Consider the following 21,804-nt stretch of genomic DNA (forward strand, 5'->3'; position numbering starts at 1 on the left):
TACTGGACGACAAAGGGTACTCTGTCCGCCGTGTCCCGTGTTTGTCTTCTGAGGAGGTCAGTGCGGTTTTTCGCTGTGGCGCGTCGGAACTGTTGATCGATGAGTCGAGCGCCATATCCTGTTCTTATGAGGGCATCTTTCAGCGTCTGGAGCGATCCTCCTCATCTGAGCAGATCCTGTGTATATAGCTTCACTGTACCACAAGCCCATGGATAACCTCATGATGCTCCACTTCTCCAGCTTCCACCCTAAACACGTTAAAGAAGCCACCCCCTACGGACAAGCCTTCCGTATACACAACCCTGCCACAGCAACCTCTGCAAGACGTGCCGGATCATCTCACATGAGAACACCATCCACCAGGTACACAGTAAATACTCTTGCAACTCGGCCAACATTGTCTACCTGATACGCTGCAGGAAAGAATGTCCCGAGGCATGGTACATTGGGGAGACCATGCAGACGCTATGGCAACAGATGAATGAACACCGCTCGACAATCACCAGGCAGGAGTGTTCTCTTCCAGTCGGGGAACACTTCAGCAGTCACGGGCATTCAGCCTCTATCTTCAGGTAAACGTTCTCCAAAGTGGCCTTCATGACACACGACAACGCAGAATCGCTGAGCAGAAATTGATAGCCAAGTTCCACACACATGAGTACGGCCTTAACCGGGATCTTGGGTTCATGTCACACCATCTGTAACCCCCATGACTTGCCTGGGCTTGCAAAATCTCACTAACTGTCCTGGCTGGAGACAATACACATCTCTCTAACCTGTGCTTAACCCTCCCTCCACCCACATTGTCTGTACCTTTAAGACTTGATTACCTGTAAAGACTCGCATTCCAACCATTATCTTGTAAATTGAGTTTGTGTCTATATATGCCTTGTTTGTGAACACAGCTCCCACTCACCTGATGAAGAGGCAGTGCTCTGAAAGCTTGTGGCTTGTGCTACCAAATAAACTTGTTGGACTTCAACCTGGTGCTGTGAGACTTCTTACTATCATTTTTTGGCAAACAGTCTTTTCTACTGATATTAAACCTTCTATTAGCATTATTGACAGAGTTCTGAACATTAGGTTTAATCACTGCATAAATAGATACAAAATAAACATTAATGGATGCATGTTTGTGACACCCAACATATATTAAGTTCCCTATAGACATGCACTTCCCATATTCACAGAGTAAAGAAAGCCAACCATTCTTTACAACTAAAATGTCAAATCTACTACTCCAAATTCAGAAATGTCATTGATACCTGTACAATAGTGTCATTCGCTACTATAAGCAGTCTTAAACATCTTGTTGGAGGACGGAATAAGTTTCTCCTCAATTTTAAATCCTTCACTTCTTAGGCAGTCTCTTGGGAGCGAGGGTGATTTAATTCTATTCAAGCACTCCTAATCTATACATGCCCTGTGACCACCTTGCCCAAGATTTGAAGAGCTTCTCTTGCCTACAGGTTAGAGGATGATCATCAGGAGGTTTCCTCTAAGTGTTTGTCGCTCTGGTATTGGTGGCCATCTTTCATAGAAACGTAGAACATAAAAGCTAGGAGCAGGAGGAGGCCATTTGGCCCTTCAAGCCTGCTCCGCCATTCATCACGATCATGGCTGATCATCCAACTCAGTAGCCTAATCCTTCCACGAAATGAGTTGAAGAAGTAAGAAGTTCCAATTGGTAAGCTGACGTACAGTGACACCCAAGAATTTGCAAGCAATTTATATCAAGTGTGATAAGTAACTGCAGATTCAGGTGTGTTTGGGTGAGTGCAGAGAATGTCTTTGGTGCAGACGTACCTCCCAAAATATGCCCTCTTCTTCCCAAAAACAGCACACAAGCAAAAGGGAATTCCCATGGAGAAACCTCATGCGTTGCTGGGTGGTACCAGTTGACAAATGGTAGTATCTAAAAGCTTACCTCTGCAGCATACAGCTTTAAACAAAGAATTCAGATTGATACAGATGGAAGGACTCTTTTGAACTGAACGCTAATCAGTATCTGCAAAGTGCACCATGCTGCAAATTGGACATTCAGGGTAAGGTTTGTAGATGGTACACATTTCAGAACTTGTAAGTGTCTTAAATATTTAAACCACAGCATTAATGGAAGCAAATGGTGGATTCCCCTACCTTCGTTCACCAGGTAAGGTCATCCAAACTCCTAGTACTACTTCCTGGTGTGCTGTGTGGTGGAGGTACCATTCACCAATCTCATTTTCCTGGATTGCTTTTTCTTGGAATCTTGGCATTGATTTTTTTCAGCCTCAGTTTCTCGGGAGTGGAGTTTCAAAACATTTTCGAAAACATTCTGATCTTACAAATTTTGTTTTTCCTAAAGAGGTCTTCTGACTTCCAAATCTGGAAATTGCCATGCTTTCAGCTCTTGCAATTCTCAAATCCTCAGCCAGTTGCTGGGTTCCCACCTATCACAAGATGAACTCCTTGGCATCTCACATTGGATGTTCATCCATATTATAATGAGGCCGTCCCAAATACAGACAGGGTCAATATCTTGATGAACATTCAGTGGGGTGAACACTCAATGAAATTGACAATACTGGTTAAAAGCGCTAGTGCAATGTTAAAAATATATACTTTTATTCTTTAGAGGGATGTGGGCATTACTAATGAAACCAGCATTTGTTACTCATGTCTGAATGCCCTTGAACTGAATCACTTGCTAGACCATTAGAGGACACCATCTCCCCAAAATCTCCATTTACTACTTTGGAAGCTACTTTAACACAATGTGATAGACAATGCTCTCAGTTTCAAACACTAGGAGGACAAGCTTCATTTAATACTTTAATTTGCAGCATAATACAATGAAGTTGCAATAATTTTATTTATGGTAAGGTTTGTTGTTTGACCACATGTTACTCTTTTCAATTCTTACTCCTGTGTCAGAATATAGAAATATGTGGGGGGGGGGGGGGGGGGAGAGTCATTATCACTCTGTGGTACATTATAATCCAGCTGTAAGGTTTAAACTTGTTGGGTGGGATTCTCCGACCGCGCTCGCCTGAAAACTGGAGACTCCTGCCTAACTTCAGTGGACCATTGCATGGTCCCCCCGCCCGTTAGAATTCCAGTGATGGACAGGATGGGAGAATTCCGGCCGTTATGTTTGAAATTTTCCACTAGGTTTACAAAATATTATTTTAAACTTACAAGCTTAGGTCTGTTGGTAGTAATGAAAATCAGTTCAATTATGTATGGTACTGTTCTGTGCTGAAATATTCAAACATGTGACATTAGTTGAGTTAATTAGATCCATCTATTCACTAAATTGGTGTTTTCAGTTCAATGTTAATCATGCAGAACAGTGCTAGGCATTTATTACAAGGTGTAACATTGTTTTAACATAGTTAACATTAAATTTTACAATGCTGAAGAAGCACTGTTCTTTCTTGTGATAAGTGGGTAGTAAAATGGAAGATACTGTGTATATTTTCTGTGTGATTTCTAATTATATATGTAGCAAAACAGACAAAGGTCTGTGTGGTAGCGTGGCCTCTTTAAGGAGGCCATCCCTAAGGCCACGTGATCAGGCTGGACCCTATGGAGAGGCAGCGCAAGAAGCCAAGCCAATCAGGTGCAAGGGTGTGCATCCCTGGTTCAGGGAGAAACCACAGTTGGAGCCATGGAGGAGAAAAGAATGTGTTTTAGTTCTGTAGACCATCGTTTGTACATTTATAATATTGTTAATAAACCCTTCATAACTTGAAACCATAATGAGTTACCTTTGAAATTATTACATTGGCGATGAGGAAAAACATTTGTTAGTTATTGGGAGATTTCAGTGTGCAGCCGGGAAGGGGGGGGGGGGGTGGAGGGGAATCATGGAATCCCTCCTGGGTAGAAAGAGGCCATTTGGCCCATTGAATGTGCACCAACTCTCCGACAGAGCATCTTAGTCAAGCCCTATCCTCATACTAGGAGCATTGGATGGAGATAACATGAGGACGGTGTGTTGTGAGGGGCTCGTGTTATAGTGCCACCCCAGGGGCATGACCTTGTATAACAGGAATTGCGCAATGCACATCCCGGGCAAAGCAGGATGAAAGCCCTTGCCCAAAGTTATGTTTGGTTGCTGGGCATCAATAAAGAAATTGAAAGAATGGTCAGCCAGTGTCTAAGTTGTGAAACACAGTAAGAGTTTTAACAACACCAGGTTATCTCCACATCATAATTATATCAAATCTCCACATAAGTTGTGAAACCCAGCAGGTATTGCTTCCACCAGCAAACATGCATCTATGGGAATGGTCAGCTAGGCCGTGGTCAAGACTACATATAGATATTGCAGGTCCGTTCATGCGGCATATGTTCCTCATCTTGGTTGATGTGCATTCCAAATAGTTGGATGTCCAATTAATGAAGTTGACAACGGCCACTGTCACTATTGACAAGTTGAGGCAGATTTTTGCCATCCAGGGCACTGTCAGATAATGGCACAGCATTTACAGAGGAGGAATTTCCAAAATTTGTTCAGTCAAATGGTATTTGCCACATTCGATCAGCACCTTAGCACCCAGCTTCCAATGGGTTAGCAGAATGAGTTGTACAAACGTTCAAATCATTGATGAAAAAGCAAACTAATAGGCCAATACCTTTACATTTAGCAAGTTTCTTATCACACAATGTCACACCAGTGGGAGCACAGGGCTCATGCCAGCTGAATTACTGATGGGATGTCACCTGCGATCCCAGTTGGATTTAGCATTTCCAGAATTGTGGGGGGGGGGGGCGGGGGGTAGAAGCTAGGTAAGCATCCCAGAAAGAAAACCATGACTTGAGGAAGCAGGGTAGAATTTTCCAAGTTGAAGATCTAGTCCTGGCCAAGAACTTTGCAGCAGGACCGACATAGGTGGCTGGTAAAATTGTGGAAAGGGTGGGACTGGTCTCCTACCTTGTAGATGTACAAGGTGTAGTGTTAAAAATCATATGGATCATTTGAAGAAGAGAGTTGGGCCTGATACAAAGGATCTCCTGTATGTCCGAAGATCACAGTACAGAATTGAGATGCTCCTCCTGGATCCGGAAGCCTCCTGATAGACTGAACTTGTGAAGAGTTCTTCCTGAGGTGTCCTTGATGTCTTTTTGAGTTGTGCATGCCTCTGTTTAATGATGTTCCTTTTGTTTCATTCATAGGTGAACTCAGGAGTTAGGGGAGAAGGAAACATGGTAGGAGCAGGAGGAGGCCATTTGGCCCTTCAAGTCTGCTCTGCCATTCATTACGATCATGGCTGATCATCCAATTCAATAGTCTAATCCTGCTTTCTCCCCATAACCTTTGATCCCATTCACCCCAAGTGCTATATCCAGCCGCCCCTTGAATACAGTCAATGTTTTGGCATCAACTACTTTCTGTGGTAACGAATTCCACAGACTCACTACTCTTTGGGTGAAGAAATGTCTCCTCACCTCTGTCCTAAATGGTCTACCCTGAATCCTCAGACTGTGACCCCTGGTTCTGGACTCTCCCACTATTGGGACATTCTCTCTGCATCTACCCTGACTAGTCCTGTTAGAATTTTATAAGTCTCTATGAGATCCCCCTCATTTGTCTGAACTCCAGCGAAAACAATCCTAACCTAGTCAATCTCTCCTCATTCATCAGTCCCGCCATCTCCCGAATCAGCCTGGTAAACCTTCGCTGCACTCCCTCGAGAGCAAGAACATCCTTCCTCAGAAAAGGAGACCAAAACTTCACTTAATACTCTAGGTGTGGCCTCACCAAGGCTCTGTATAATTGCAACAACACATCCCTGCTCCTTACTCGAAACCTCCCACAATGAAGGCCAACATACCATTTGCCTTCTTTACCACCTGCTGCACCTGCATGCTTACTTTCAGTGACTGGTGCACAAGGACACCCAGGTCCCGCTGCATACTCCCCTCTCCCAATTTACAGCCATTCAGGTAGTCACCTGCCTCCTTGTTTTTGCTTCCAAAGTGAAAAACCTCACAATTATCCAAATTATACTGCATCTGCCATTGAGTTGCCCACTTACCCAACCTGTCCAGATCATGCTGAAGGATCTCTGCATCCTCGTCACAGTTCACCCTCCAACCCAACTTGGTATCATCTGCAAATTTTGAGATGTTACATTTTGTTCTCTCATCCAAATCATTAATATATATTGTGAATAGCCGGGGTCCCAGCACTGATACTGCTGGCACGTCACTAGTTACTGCCTGCCAATTTGAAAAGCACCCATTAATTCCTACTCTGTTTCCTCTGCCAACCAGTTTTCTATCCATCTCAATACACTTCCCCCTAATCCCATGTGCTTTAATCTTGCACGATAATCTCTTATGAGGGACTTTGTCAAATGCTTTCTGAAAGTCCAAATATACCACATTGACTGGCTCCCCCTTGTTAACTCTACTCGTTACATCTTCAAAGAATTCCAACAGATTTATCAAGCATGATTTCCCCTTCATAAATCCATGCTGACTCTGTCTGATCCTGCCACTGCTTTCCAAATGCTCTGCATTTAAGTCCTTGATAATGGATTCGAGCATTTTCCCCACTACCAGTGTTAAGCTTGCAGGTCTATAATTTCCTGTTTTCTCTCTGCCTCCCTTTTTGAATATTGGAGTGATATTTGCTACCCTCCAATCTGCAGGGACTGTTCCAGAGTCTATAGAATTCTGGAAGGTGACCACCAATGCATCCATTATTCCTAGAGCCATTTCCTTCTCTGGGATGTAGATTATCAGGCCTGGGGGTTTATCCATCTTTAATCTCATCAGGAGTGTTTCCTCTTTTAAGGGGGGGGCGATTCCTGAGGGCCATGTGATCAGGCCAGACCCTATGGAGAGGCAGTGCAGGAAGTTGAGTCAATGGGTGCAAGGGCACGCGTCCCTGGGTCAGGAAGGAACCACAGTTGGAACCAGGAAGAAGAGAGTAAATGTGGATTTGAGTTCTGTAGACCATCACTTGTACATATTTATATATAGTTGATAATAAACCCTTCATAACCTGAAACCACAACTCCCAAGTTATTACAGTCCAAATCAAGAAACATGTGGCCTTTTGGACTTTTGCCATATAGAATCTTGATACGATTATTCTAACAAAGATCTCTGCCTCCCTCATCAACAGTTGAACTTCTATTTCAGGGAAGATGTGGTGATTTGTGGTGACCGTCTCTGTAAGGGCAACACAGCAGAGTAAGTGTTAACTGGTTTATGGGACCAATTGGGATCAGAGTGGGTAATCACCAAGGGAGGGGGGGGTGGAGTCCTCGTTTTGGCTGGAGACATGTAGGGAGCTGGGTGAAGCCATGAGATGGCTGTTTTCTTACTAATAAATCATTTTCGTGTTCACAAATACATCACAAGTGCATCATTGCAGAAAGGCAAATTCCTTTCCTTAGTTTAGTTACCTCCACAATATTGCTGCTTAATCCAATATATGCGAAGGATCCCAGTAGGTTTGTGAGGCATGAAATGTCACTTTTAGAACCATGTTGAATGTTTCCTCTCTGATACATTCATTTTTAAATGTTTGTTTACAGCATTCCACAAAATGCCCTTGAGCATTTATCTCGCAAACTGGAATGTAACTGCCAGCTCCTTACTATTTTATTCAATATTGAGACTATATTTGCCATCCCCCCAAATCTTCAGGGAGCATTCCTGGAGTTCGGGAGCTGTGAAAAATAGTGACAAAAGCATCACTAATTTCCTCCTTTAAGATTCTAGAAAATATTCAATCTGTCCAGACATCTTAGCAATATTTACAGTTCCCACTTAATACAATCTTTACCAGTTTCCCATATCATGAATCTCTGACACAATATTTTTCTACACTTTCTTTGGGAGAACTGATATAAAGAAACGTTTCTTTGTATCTGCAGTACTTTTCATTTCTACTACATTAAATACAAGCTGACATTTTTCTGCATTAATACACATTCTACCTAACTTGGTGTAATTTTGATGTTGTCTTTGATGCACTATCAATCAAGCATAGACTAGTTTGTATGCAAGAACAAATAGGTTTTTATTAGCAAAAGACTTGGAGCACACCCATGCCGATGAACTGGTCCAGAGACTGAGGCAGGGGGTGGGGAGCAGTCACCTTTATACCTGGACCAGGGGGAGAGGAGTCTCAGGCAGGGCCGGCAGGGGCATGTCCAGGCATGTCACACACACACAGGCAATAAGCTTAACAGTGGTTTACCACAGTCTTCTCTCTGGTCTTTGTGGTAATTGTTTCTTGTGTAGCTCCATTAGCACCACTAATGGGAATCCCTATAGTTCAAAGCTTTTATGTGGAAGGAAAGAAGGACTGTTTGAGTGGAGCCACATAGATCAGATTACAGCTACAGCGTGGGTGTTTTATACTCGCCCACAAGTATGAACACTTCAGAGAGAAGTGCATTCATCATGTGATCAGGCCAGACCCTATGGAGAGACAGTGCAGAGATTCGAGACAATGGGTTCAAGGGCACACCTGGCTCATCTGATGAAGGAGCAGCGCTCCGAAAGCTCGTGATACCAAATAAACTGTTGGACTTTAACCTAGTGTTGTGAGACTTCTTACTGTGCTTCACCTTGTTTTGGCAGGAAGGCACCTTACCAGTGTACCACGCCAGTGTAATCCGACTAGCCAAACCTGCCATGTTGTCACAGTTAATACCCACAGACTCTGCCTGGCACACCCACTTGGCAACAATGAGGGGATACCATCTCCAGTCTCTCAGTCAGCAGGAGATCAGTACAGAGCTGTATCATCTGCTAAAAGAGACAGGAGTGTCACATCCAGTGTGAGGATTCTGATGTAGACCTGCCTCCAGCTGCTTCCAGGTGTGCTGTGATACTGTAACCTGGAGTAGCAAACAGCCACAGTTCGTTCTGACGCTTCATATAAAACTACATCCGCTTTGGCAAAGGGCCGACAGGATGTGGGATGTTGAGCTGCTTTGCCACTTTACTCCACGCTGAGATCCCTTTCTTCTCATTTTGCCTCTCACTGGTTAATCATGTCTCCCCTCAGCCCTGCAGGGATCTCAGTCACTTCCCCAATTATCAACATTCCTTTAAATCTCAACTACACACACATTGTTGGTCCCACCACGAGGCTACCTCCCGTCACACAGCAAATCTGCACTTGAAGCTGTGACCACCTTCTCCCTATAACCCTGCACACTTCTCAGAAATCAGCCTAATTCCATTTTGACTGTTTCATAAACCGCCTACACTGCAGAAGGAGGCCATTCAGCCCATCAGGTCTGTGCTAACTCCCCGTCAGAGCAGCCCAATCAGGCACACCCCTTGCCCTATCCCCTTAACCCCATGTATTTACCTCACTAATCCCTCTATCCTACATATCTTTGGACATTAAGGGGTGATTTAGCATAGCTAATCCACCTAACCTGCATATACTTGGACTGTGGGAGGTAACAGGAGTACCCAGAGGAAACCTACGCAGACACGGGGAGAAAGTGCAGACTCTACACAGACAGTGACCCAAGGCTGGAATCAAACCTGGGTCCTAGTTGAACCTGCCTCCACCACACGCTCACATTGAGACCTTAATGACTTACTGCTTGAAAAAGCTTTTTGTCATATTGTTTTACTTCAAATCTGTGCCCTCGTGTCCTCTATCCTTTCACGGGTGGGGACAGTTTCTCCTTACCTACTTTTTCCAGGTCCCTCGTTATTTTGAACAGATCTATCAAATCTTCTCTCAATCTTCTTTTCTCTGAGGAAAACAGCCCTAACTTCCCCAATCTATCTTCAAGTTCCTCATGAAGTCACTAGTTGTTACCCAGCAGATCAGGTTTCTTTACAGGTGGGCTTGGAATCAGAATCAGGCTGGTAGACATTTTCAATGGAACAACCTCCAGATTTTTAAAAAGGTGTTGGTTGACTGTCTTTTCTGCTGCTGATGTTCTCTGCAGTTGGGGTTCTTGTGTGGACTGACTGAGATTTCCTCCACGTCTTTGCAGTAAGTAGAATTTTGGCCACGTGCCAATTTCTGTTGGCCACCCAGAAAGATCTGGAAGTCCAAAACCATGGTTACACGATGGAGATAAATGGATGAGTTTCCACACTTGCTCAGGATGAATTATTCACCACCAACCCCCCCCCCCCCCCCCGCCACACCCCCGCGACCCCCCCCGCCCCCCTGTCAACCTAATATTAGCTAATGTAAACAATTTTTCCTTAATTATCTTACCCAAACCTGTTGTAATCTTGTACACTTTATGGGCGGCCAAGGTGGCATCGTGGTTAGCACTGCTGCCTCATAGCATCAGGGACCCGGGTTCGATTCCAAGTTTGGGTCACTATCTATGTGGAGTCTGCGCATTCTCCCCATGTCTGTGTGGGTTTCCTCCAGGTGCTCCAGTTTCCTCCCACAGTCTGAAAGACGTGCTGGTTAGGTGCATTGGCCATGCTCAATTCTCCCTCAGTGTACCCGAACAGGCACCGGAGTGTGGCGACTAGGGGATTTTCACAGTAACTTCATTGCAGTGTTAATGTAAGCATATCTGTGACACTAATAAATAAACGTAAATTTCTATCAATTTTCCCTTCAATCATCTTTGCTTCAAAGAGAACTAAAATTTCCCATCCCTCGAACTATTCTGGTGAATCATTTCTGCACCTTCACATCCTACCTAAATTGTGGTGACCAGAACTGGATGCAATACTCTAGTTGGGGCCCAACTAGATCTCTATAAATGTTTAGCACAACTTCTTTTGTACTCAGTGTTTCTATGAATGAAACCCCAAGATCCCATATGCTTTGCTAACCACTCTCAATGTGTTCTGCCATCGTTAAAAGACTGAGAGTACAGAATGGTAATCATCTCTCGCTTATTATTGCTACTTGGTGCCATGCTATTGTGTGCTGTTTACTATTCCCAGGTCAAATGTGTGCTATTTGAATAGAAGTAATAGGCGTACCATGCAACAGAATGATCCAGACTGTGACAATCTGTGGAGAAACTGAGTCAAATTCCAGACAATATTTGCAAGCCATCAGGTATGATTGTTAAATCAACATGACATCGCATTGAGGTTTTAAAAATCTTTAGACTTGAACTGATAAGTCTGTGCAGAGGCTCCCTCAGATTGTGCAGCATCATTTCTGTAAGGTGAGCTGAACGCTGAAGCTGGAATTCACCAGCAACTAAACTTTGTTTTGGGGGAGCGAACCTGCTGAATGTATAGTTGGTAATAAATAGCTTGACTTTATAGACTCTGATTTGATTTGATTTATTATCATCACATGTATTTGTAAACGGTCAAAAGTATTGTTTTTTGCACACTATATAGACCAAACATACCATTCATAGAGAAAAAAATGAGAGAGTGCAGAATGTAGTGTTACAGTCATAGCTAGGGTGTGGAGAAAGATCAAGGTAGGTCCATTCAAAAGTCTGATGGCAGCAGGGAAGAAGCTGTTCTTGAGTCGACTGGTACGGGACCTCAGACTTTTGTATCTTTTTCCCGACGGAAGAAGGTGGAAGGGAGAATGTCCAGGGTGTGTGAGGTCCTTAATTGTGCTGGCTGCTTTGCCGAGGCAGCAGGAAATGAGGACGGAGTCAATGAATGGGAGGCTGGTTTGCGTGATGGATTGGGCTACATTCACGACCTTTTAGTTTCTTGCAGTCTTAAGCAGAGGAAGAGCCATACCAAGCTGTGATACAACCAGAAAGAATGCTTTCTATGGTGCATCTGTAAAAGGTGGTGAGAATCGTAGCTGACATGCCAAATTTCCTTAGTCTTCTGAGGAAGTAGAGGCGTTGGTGGGCTTTCTTAACTATAGTGTCGGCAAGGGGAGAACCAGGACAGGCTGTTGGTGATCTGGACACCTAAAAACTTGAAGCTCTCGACCATTTCTACTTTGTCCCCATTGATGTAGCCAGGGGTATGTTCTCCTCTACGCTTCCTGAAGTCGATGACTATCTCCTTTGTTTTGTTGCTGTGCTGAATCACCCTGCTGTGCTCTTGCCAATAATGTGTCATAAAAAGTTTGCGCGCATTAGAATCCTGAAAGTTAGAATTCCAAAAAGAAACAGTTCTTTGGTGACGTCTGTCACATACACAAAATTGTTGAAAATATAAAAATCATTTATCTAAAAGGCGGATAAATTAAATGGATAAAATGACTTGTCTTTTGACACAAATAGCCAATGGTGATCCTACCTGTGTAGTATTTGTTTTTCAAATGAATATCCCTATTCTAATACTTGGTGAAGCAGTTAACTGCACAGCTCTGTTCGATAGGGAAAGATACGAGTTTGCTTCCAGAGAATCCACCTCCTGCACACTGGCAAGTAGTTTAATAATAGAGCGTCTACATTCTATAAAATATTCATTCTAATCCCAGAACTGAGGTACTGTACACAATCTGCATCAGTGGAAATAAGTTCAGTTCATGAGACTGAAAGAAAGAATCAAAGCTTCACTCAGGTAAATGGGCCAGGTTACATCTCAGCAATAATTCACACCTCAGCACAACGCTCTCTGTCAGTGTCTGTGGATCAGGTACAATTAGAAGTTTCAATGTGCTTCAGACCTTTAATAAATTGGCTTGGAATTCATCCGAATCCACTTGCGGAATTAGAAGTTTTGACCTGCGCTTAGGTCACTGAAAAGGGTGTAACGCATTCTTGTTGCAATCAGCCGTTGAGCTGAATGGAATTTTTGATTTTCCTGCCAAAGAATGACTTTGATTTTTGATTAAGAGAACTTGTTATGAAGATTAGGTCCAATGATATGAACTGGAGATAGAGTAAGGGGAATGGCTAATGGATGGAAAGCAGAAAGTAAAAGAAAATAGATGTTTCTTGGAATGGTTTCATGTGGATAGTTTCCCAGGGGCCTGTGTCTCTGCTTTACCTCGTGTCTGAGTGTTGACTTTAGTAACTTCAGACTCTCGCTGTATCCGTCATTTTCTTTGCAGCAATGAACATTGGTGATGAGAGTGAGCATCCTGGGAGTGGCTGCAGAGCTGAGTTCATGTTTTAGGTGTAGACCCTTCGTAAGAACACAGTTTTAGCAGTGTTACCTACATTAGAATTATTTTTCCTCTTTTACTTTCTATGGGTCCCCTCGCTTACCTTTTCACCATCCTACACATTCTTTCGGTCATTGAATGTCTTACTTGTTCTTCGCTGAGATAATTCTGAGGAATAGATCTTTGAAGGCGGAAAGGCAGGTTAATAGGGTGGTGAAAAAGGCATATGGCACACTCGCCTTTATCAATCGGGGTATAGATTACAAGAGCAGAGAAGTCATGATGGAGTTGTAAGGAACTTTGGTGAGGCCACAGCTGGAGTACTGTGTGCAGTTCTGGTCGCCACATTATAGGAAGGATGTGAACGCACTGGAAGGGGTGCAGAAGAGATTCACCAGAATGTTGCCTGGGATGAAACACTTAAGTTATAAAGAGAGGTTGTATAGGCTTGGGTTGTTTTCTCTGGAGCAGAGAAGACTGAGGGGCGACCTGATTGAGGCATTCAAGATTATGAGGGGCATGGACAGGGTAGATAGGGAGCAGCTGTTCCCCTTAGTTGAAGGGTCAGTTACGAGGGGACACAAGTTAAAAGTGAGGGGTGGGAGGTTTGGGGGATTTGAGGAAAAACTTCTTTACGCAGAGGGTGGTGACGGTCTGGAATGCACTGCCTGGGAGGGTGATGGAGGCGGGATGCCTCAAATCCTTTAAAAAGTACGTGGATGATTACTTGGCTCGCCATAACATTTAAGGCTATGGGCCAAGTGCTGGCAAGTGGGATTAGGTGGGCAGGGTAGGGCCTTTCATGCGTCAGTGCAGACTCGATGGGCCGAAGGGCCTCTTCTGCACTGTAGGATTTTGTGAATGGTCACTGACCTGAATGGTTTGCTGTTTCCCTCTCTGCCATTGCTAACTGACCTGTTGTGTAGTCCTAGTATTTACTGTTTATATTTCAGATTTCCAGCACCCACATGATCTTGCTTTTTTAAAATCACTTATTTCATTTAACTGTTTACATTAGGCATTTCACAGCTCATTGAATCCATTAGCTTCCTTTGTAATTGGAGCATCTGTTAACTTCCTTACACTCCCCTCCCTGTTCTCTGGTTCAATGCTTCAAGCAGGGGGATAGTCGGTATCTCGTAGAGGGCAGCTCCAAGGTGAGTCAGCTGTTCCTGGTCTTCCCTTCCACACATTAATGCAACCCTCTCCTACCTCCAACCACCCCCCCCCCCCCCCCCCCCGCCCTCCTCCCCCTCCCCCCACCCCCGCCACCTATCTCCCATTTGTAAAGCAGATTTTAGAAATAATTTTACTCGACGCAGTTGAGTTTGTTTAATTTGGTAACAAGGAGTTAGAGGAGCACGGCTGCTTTGGTCCATTGCAGATCCAACTTGTTGCTCAGGACTTAAACTAATGTGGATCAGGACAAAAATATGTTGGTACGCTGCCAGAAAATAAAATGCCTTGCATTTGTGCCCAGCTGAAGCATCCAACACAGCTCTGGTTCCAAGACATATGGTCAGTAATTCTCCACGTCCCCAAGTGGCTGCGGGTTGTTGTGAGTAACCTTGTTAAAGCGTTACTTTCTCAGACAAATTATTTTCGTGTATTAATTGGATGTTGAACCATTTAATTCTCACGACGTCCAGTTTAAGGAATTGCACAGGCAATTTGATTTATTAAAACATTGCGAATGACCATATGGCTGCTATTCAACCATGGATGATTGCAGTAAAGCCTGAACGGTGTCCTCACACAAGCACTCACAGCAAATATCAATTCAACCCTGCGCAGCTCTGTCCTCCCAATCTCAGGGGCACAGAGGCCCCATCTCCAACCAGCTGAGACCTTCCTGTTCAGCCGAACATTTCCTCCGTTTATTTCTGCCACTTTATACTTTATATCTTTTCACCAACAACAAAAAATGGAGGGAAAGTGGCAGTTATTAGATGTATTGTCTATCTGTATAGCTCAGCTATTTAGTCTCTTAACCAGCTGTGGTATGACATGTAAGCTTCTCTTCTGTATAGATCATTGTATAAAGGGAGATTATGGTGCTGTTACCTTTGGATAGCACTGCTGCCTCACAGTGCCAGGGACTCAGGTTCGATTCCCACCTTGGGTCACTGTCTGTGTGGAGTTTACACATTCTCCCCATGTCTGCTTGCGTTTCCGCTGGGTGCTCCGGTTTCCTCCCACACTCGGATTAGGTTAATTGGCCATGGTAAATTGCCCCTTAGTGTCGGGGGACTAGCAAGGTAAATACATGGTGTTACGGGGATAGGGGCTGGGTGGGATTGTGGTCGATGGACCGAATGGGATTCTATGGATAATTTAATCCAACCACAATCAATGCAGTTTAATTTTAATTTTGCAAAATAAAAGCAATGCTTACAAAAAACACTTCTTGATGAAGTTTCCTTACAAAATACGTCATGCCATGGCATGTTTGGAAAATTTAGATTCAGATAGTTAAATAAATATGTAATAAAAAGCTCGGCTCAGTAATGGTAAGAGTGTCATAAAAACTCATCTGGTTCATTCATGTCCTTTAGGGAAGAGAATCTGCCATCCTTACCTGCTCTGCTCTGTGTGTGGCCACAGACCCACAGCAATGTGATCTATTCCAAACTCCCCTTGGAAATGGTCCATCCAACTATTCGGTTGTCAACACGGGCTCATCCATCACCTCCTTGAGCAATTAGGGGTGGGCAATAAGTGTTGGCCTTGCCAGTGATGTCCCCATCCCATAAATGAGTAACATGTGGCACGGTGGCACAGTGGCGAGCACTGCTGCCTCACAGCACCAGGGACCCAAGTTCGATTTTGGCCTTGGGTGACTGTGTGGAGTTTGACTGAAAATTATTGCATGTTAGTGACCATCTGAGGCGCGCAGTTTCAGTTTGCTCGTGTTAAAACCCGAGACCCAAAGTCCTTTCAGCACCTGTGCCAACTATTAGGCTCAGTAAGAGGTCTCACAACACCAGGTTAAAGTCCAACAGGTTTATTTGGAGTCACGGGCTTTTGGAACGCTGCTCCTTCCTCATGAGTGGACATCATAACACTCCACATCATAACTATTCAGCAAACTTTGAAATTCAGAAAAAGAAGTTACCCTACCCATTCCAAGTGTTAGAACATAGAAAAAATACAGCACAAACAGGCCCTTCGGCCCACAAGTTGCACTGGTAATGTCCCTACCTACCTAGGCTTATATATAGGCTTACCTATAACCCTCAATCCTATTAAGTTCCATGTACTCGTCCAGAAGTCTCTTAAAAGACCCTATCGAGTTTGCCTCCACCACCACTGACGGCAGCCGATTCCACTCACCCACCACCCTCTGAGTGAAAAACTTACCCCTGACATCTCCTCTGTACCTACTCCCCAGCACCTTAAACCTGTGTCCTCTCTAGCAGCCATTTCCACCCGGGGAAAAAGCCTCCGAGAATCCACCCGATCTATACCTCTCAACATCTTGTACACCTCTGTCAGGTCACCTCTCATCCTTCGTCTCTCCAAGGAGAAAAGACCGAGCTCCCTCAGCCTATCCTCATAAGGCATGCCACCCAATCCAGGCAACATCCTTGTAAATCTTCTCTGCACCCTTTCAATCATTTCCACATCCCTCCTGTAATGAGGCGACCAGAACTGAGCACAGTACTCCAAGTGGGGTCTGACGAGGATCTTATAAAGCTGCATCATTATCTCCCGACTCCTAAACTCAATCCCTCGATTGATAAAGGCCAGCACACCATACGCCTTCTTAACCACCTCCTCTACCTGCGAGGCCGATTTAAGAGTCCTATGGACCCGGACCCCAAGGTCCTTCTGATCCTCTACACTGCTAAGAGTCTTACCCTTGATATTATACTCCTTCAACCCATTTGACCTGTCAAAATGGACCACTACACATTTATCCAGGTTGAAGTCCATCTGCCACTTCTCCACCCAGTCTTGCATCCTATCTATGTCACGCTGCAGCTTCTGACATCCCTCCAAACTATCCACAACACCACCAACCTTCGTGTCATCGGCAAACATTCCAACCCATCCCTCCACTTCCTCATCCAGGTCATTTATGAAAATGACAAACATCAAGGGTCCCAGAAAAGATCCCTGGGGCACTCCACTGGTGACCGACCTCCATTCAGAAAAAGACCCATCTATACACACTCTCTGCCTTCTGCAGGCAAGCCAGTTCTGGATCCACAAGGCAACAGCCCCTTGGATCCCATGCCCTCTCACTTTCTCAAGAAGTCTTGCATGGGGGACCTTATCGAATGCCTTGCTGAAGTCCATGTAAACCACATCTACCGCTTTTCCTTCGTCAATGTGTTTAGTCACATTTCCAAAGAACTCCACCAGGCTCGTAAGGCATGATTTGCCTTTGACAAAGCCGTGCTGACTACTTTTGAGCATACTAAACTTCTCTAAATGTTCATAAATCCTGTCCCTCAGGATCTTCTCCATCAACTTACCAACCACTGAGGTTAGACTCACCGGTCGGTAATTTCCTGGGCTATCTCTATTCCCTTTCTTGAATATAGGAACCACATCCGCAATCCTCTGGAACCTCTCCCGTCTCCATCGACGACGCAAAGATCATCGCCAGAGGCTCTGCAATCTCTTCCCTTGCCTCCCACAGTAACCTGGGGTACATCCCATCTGGTCCCGGTAACTTATCTATCTTGATGCTATTCAAAATTTCCAACACATCCTCTTTCTTAATGTCCACAACAGTGTTCTTCACAATTGAAAGAGAATTCTGTTATAAACATGCTAGACATGACCAAGTAAGTTGTACCATGTTCTCCATAACTGATTTTTTAAACTACAACTCCAAGCGATCCCATATATGGCATGGTTGCACAGTGGTTAGCACTGCTGCCTCACAGCCAATGACCAGGGTTCAATTCCAGCTTTGTATAACCGTGTGGAGTTTGAATGTACTCCCTGTGTCTGTATGGGTTTCCTCCGGGTGCTCCAGTTTCCTCCCACAGTCCAAAGATGTGCAGGTTCGGTGGATTGGTTATGCCAAGATGTGTAGGTTAGGTTAGGTGGATTAGCCATAGGAAATGCACAGGGTTATGGGGATAGGGCGGGGAGTGGGCCTAGGTAAGATATTCTTTCAAACAGCCAGTGCAGACTCGATGGGCCGAATGGCCTCCTTCTGCACTGTATGGATTCTATGGTTCTATGCTCGATCCCATGACAACAATATGATTAATACCTAGGAGTTTTTTCTCTCTTATCACCTGTTTGGACATCAAAGTTTTATTTATTTATAGTTTTAAAAGTTTATCTATTTATTAGTCACAAATAAGGCTTACATTAACACTGCAATGAAGTTATGGTGAAATTCCCCTAGTCGCCACCCTCTGGCACCTGTTCAGGTCAATGTACCTAACCAGCACGTTTTTCAGACTGTGGGAGGAAACCGGAGCACCCAGAGGAAACCCTTGCAGACACAGGGAGAATGTGCAAACTCTACACAGGCAATCACCCAAGCCGGGAATCGCGCTGTGAAGCAGCAGTGCTAACCAATGTGCCACCGTGCTGCCCTATGGAGAACCAAATAATGTAAAATCTACAGAAAAACTACCTTGCTATAAAATCCCTCGTCATCTTCATCACAATGTCACAGAGAATGGCAATCTCTTTACTAATGACATCACCTAGACAGCACAGGTGAGATGAACAGAGGTAAATATTGGGAAAGTCAGTTTGACCAAGCATTGAGAAGATCAAGTTCTTTTCTGGGATTCTTATCTAACAGAACCACTGCAATCCCATATCTCTGGATTTGGGATCATTCCAACTGAATAGCAGGCCCCTGGCAAGATTCCCACCTCCAAAGCAGCAGAAAATCTCATGGAAATAGGTAAAGTAAGTTACTAAAGAAGCAGAAACATCCCAAAAATTAGATTAGCAGTCCCAATGATGGATTTGTGTGCAGCTGGCAGGTAAATTGTGGTATTTGAGCCAATGGAAGGCAAGGAGCTCTGTGGTCGGCCTTTTTCCTCCACCAAGAGATGTCAAGGCCAACTCAGAGCTATTATCACCTTTCACGTGAACATCTCGACAGGAATTGATGTGGATAAGAAGGAGATCCTTTGGGAATCAAGAACTTGGGCCCATCGCCATTAGCGTGTGATGGGGGCAGGATGATGGGGGAGGGTGGACAATCCAGCAGCTTTGTCCTGACAGAACCAAGAGGGGAGTCTCAATTGGGGCAATGAGCCAGTAATGGACCTCATCACTTCAATTGGCCTGTATATTCTCCAGTGGATTAGCTCAGAAAAATATCTTATTTGGGGGAGCTTCACCTGTCTTGTAAAGGATGAAATTTTTAATTGCCCCTCACAACGCCTGCCATTTCAAGGGGAGCACGGTGGGCACTTCCAGCTTCCCTGGCACACCATGGATTCTGTATGAGACTGGAGGCTGCTATACCCAGTTAGAGGAAGTGTAGCAGTCTCCAGATGGGTGGAATTGAGCCATACCAGAGGCCACATTGGGTGAGAATCACTTGGAGAAACTTCCTCAGAGGGCTGGGTAGCTATGGAGGCCGGTTGCTCTGATAGTTGTGGAGTACCAGGATCTCTCTCACAACCAGAAATTGGAAAGGATGAAGTATTCATCTCAGAAACACAATGGTCCATCTCAGATATCAAAAGTATCTCTGCAATCGAGTAGCTAGGGAACAGCAAGCAACACAGTGACTCCAAGAAAATCTCATTAACCCAGGGACAAAGAGGATTATGGTTCCTTGTGCTTGACAGGTTCCCCATCTGACTGACCTCATTTCTGTCTATCAATAAGAGAATTGCAAAATCTTTAAACAACAGTAGAAAACATCACAGTTACCTTCTGGGAAATTCATTAAACTTCACCCTGGTTTGAATCAATAGAATTGTGTTTTTATGCAATATAGGGATCTAGAAATGACTGATGATGATATTAGCAGTTAAATGCACACTGTGTACCTGACAACCCTCTGCCATTTTAAGTCACTATTTTCTTTCTTTTAAATAGACTAACGCCTTCACTAAAATAACAAGCGAGGGCATTGTCACAGAAACTCGCTTATCCTTCCGCCACTAACATCACCAAGTGGTCCTTTCTATCGTCTTCTTTCCCTGATAAACAGATACAGTCTTGCAAAAGGCAATTCTTGGTACAAATATTCAAGATGCCACCTCAGAACTTGAATTGAAATGACAGGGAAGGCGAAGTGTGCCACTCTGCAGGAGAGAGGTTAAATTTGGTAGAATCTCCTGAACTTTGATGTTGCGCAGTACATTTCTGAGGATTGCACGATTTACATTTTGACCTTTGATGTGTGTCTGTTGCAAATAGGAAAGATCGTAATAAAAAAATAACACAGTATGTTCTTACATGCACTTTGTGTTGCTGCTGTCACTTATTTCTTGTCAGCCGCGAATGAAACAAGAGACAGTCCATAACAGGCCACGGTTAGCTGCTGTGATATAACTGAAGGGTTTCCCACAGTGATGCCCCATCAAGCATGTGGATCTATGTCTCTTTATTTTCTGACGTGCCAGGGCTGACCGGATTTCACACCACGCAGGCAGCTTTGCTAAAAACAATCTTGAAATTGAAATATTAAAAAATATTATACATTTCTAGAATTGTGATTTCCCATTAATCTCTGGCATCGTAGGTTTTTGGGCTTTATTGTGACCACACATTTCATTTCTATGACTCCTATATTGTTGGCCAAATCTCCAGAGAGGTTCCATGATAGTTCCAATAACAGCTGTACACTAATGTACATATATGATCTCAACTGTTACTAATCAGGTAGCCTCACGTGAGCTTTTGTATCTTGCAAATAAATGCAGCAGAGAGGTAGAGATACTTAAATGAAAAGTATGAGCTATTCTCTGCTTTATATAACTAACCTCCTCAGCATTAATTTCAATTTTGTAAGAATGGATGAGGCCTTCGTGGAATACTCTTTGGAATTGATTTAAGACACAAATTAATAAATCCCACGACTTGTACCTTGGATGATGTTCACTCATTACATGCTATCCTTTGTTCTGATATGAATTACATTTGGTATTGAAACTAAATGAGTGAACCTTTATGTTGAAGGTATTTGCTTTCTTATGAATTCAGATTTTCCAGTAAGACAATTCTCACTATGAATCAAATGAATATTAACACCATCCTTTCATCTGGAACATTATGGTTGCAGCTGACTTGCTTTTTCCCCTAGCCTGAGGCATTTCAGCTGCTGACTTTGCTATTTCTTGCCACGAACATTTATTTTATGTTTGTTTAGTCTTTTGGGGGCCTTTTAATACTCACTGATGCACTTACCTACAGTACAGTTTCCACTATACCTAGTTCCTATCTAAAATTTGCCAGAGGCAACCCAATGTCAATTCATTTTTAATGCAATTCTTGCTGTGACTTCCACAAGACCCAGCCACTCAAATACCGATGGAGCCTTTGCACTGCATTTGCAGTCCAATCTTTCTATAAAATCCTCACCCCAGCGCCTGAAGTATTGCATTTCAGTTGAATTAGAAGTGAAAAGACCTTTTAAAATATGTTAGCTCCATCACACGGGTGCATGCTTTCGGTTTAACCCTGCATGATACATGACATCAGAAAAAGATGAAGAAATCCTGACTTATGAAGAAAGGGGACAGGCAGCTGATTTGGTAAATTCGTCACATTCAGTTGGGTTTGGACATGCAAGATGTTTTGCAGATGTCACGAGAGGAGGGGAGAGTGTTGTTGGGGGGTGGGGGTGCATGGGGAGGGTGGTA

This window comes from Mustelus asterias, chromosome 2 (assembly GCF_964213995.1).
Source record: "Mustelus asterias chromosome 2, sMusAst1.hap1.1, whole genome shotgun sequence".
NCBI lineage: Eukaryota > Metazoa > Chordata > Chondrichthyes > Carcharhiniformes > Triakidae > Mustelus > Mustelus asterias.